The sequence below is a fragment of the Heterodontus francisci genome, chromosome 50 (assembly GCF_036365525.1).
Source record: "Heterodontus francisci isolate sHetFra1 chromosome 50, sHetFra1.hap1, whole genome shotgun sequence".
Classification (NCBI taxonomy): Eukaryota; Metazoa; Chordata; class Chondrichthyes; order Heterodontiformes; family Heterodontidae; genus Heterodontus; species Heterodontus francisci.
The window spans coordinates 3,362,922-3,364,226 of record NC_090420.1 but is presented as its reverse complement, the minus strand read 5'-3'; positions in this window follow the sequence as shown (position 1 = coordinate 3,364,226).

The window sequence follows — 1,305 nt, the reverse complement described above, 5'->3', positions numbered from 1 at the left end:
ACACACTAGGAATGAGCCAATTCAGTCCAGACCTCTATTAATACCAGCGAGAGCGGTACAGAATCTCAGTCACTCACCAGGAAGGAGCCAATTCAATCCAGACCTCTATTAATACCAGCTGGAGTGGAACTGAGCCCCACTCACACAACAGGAAAGAGCCAATTCAATCCAGGCCATTACTAATAACAGCTGGAGTGGTACTGAGTCACACTCTAACGCCACGAGCAAAACAATTCAGCCCAGACCTCTATCAATAACAGCTGGAGTGGCACTGAGCCCCATTCATACAGCAGGAAAGTGCCAATTCTATCCAGACCTCTTTCAATACCAGCTGGAGTGGCACTGAGCCCCACTCAGATGGCATGAAAGAGCCAATTCAATCCAGACTTCTATCAATACAAGCCGGAATGGTACTGAGACCCATTCACACACCAGGAGAGAGTCAATTCAATCCAGATCTCTATTAATACCAGTTGGAGTGGTACTGTGCCCCACTCACTCACCAGGAAAGAGTCAATTCACTCCAGGCCTCCAGTAACATCAGCTGGAGTGGTACTGAGTCCCACTCACAAATAAGAAAGAGCCAAATCAATCCAGTTCTCCATTAACACCAGCTGGAGTGGCACTGATTCTCACTCACACACCAGGAAAAAGCTAATTCAATCCAGGGCTCTATTAATACCAGCTGCAGTGGGACTGAGTCCCACTCACACACCAGGAAAGAGCCAATTCAATTCTGGCCTATATTAATACCAGCTGGAGTGGGTCTGAGCCCCAGTCACACACCAGGAAAGACCCAATTCAATCCAGGCTTCTATCAATACCAGCTGGAGAGGGACTGAGTCTCACTCACATAGCAAGGAAGAGCCAATTCAATCCAGGCTTCCATTAATAAGAGCTGGAGTGGGACTGAGACCCATTCACACACCAGGACAGAGCCAGTTCAATCCAGGCTTCTATTAATACCAGCTGGTATGTTACTGAGACCCATTCAAACACCAGGATAGAAGAAATTCAATCCAGATCTCTATTAATAACAGCTGGAGTGGCACTGAGTCCCACTCACATACCGGAAAAGTGCCGATTCAATCCAGGCCTGCATTAATAAAATTTGGAGTGTTACTGACTCCCACTCACACACCAAGAAAGTGCCAATTCAATGCAGGACTCTTTTAATACTAGCTGGAGAGGTACTGAATCCCACTCACACACCAGGGAAGAGACAGTTCGTTCCTGGCCTCTAATAATACCAGCTGGAGCGTTACTGAGTCCCATGCACACACAAGAAAAGAGCCAATTCAATCC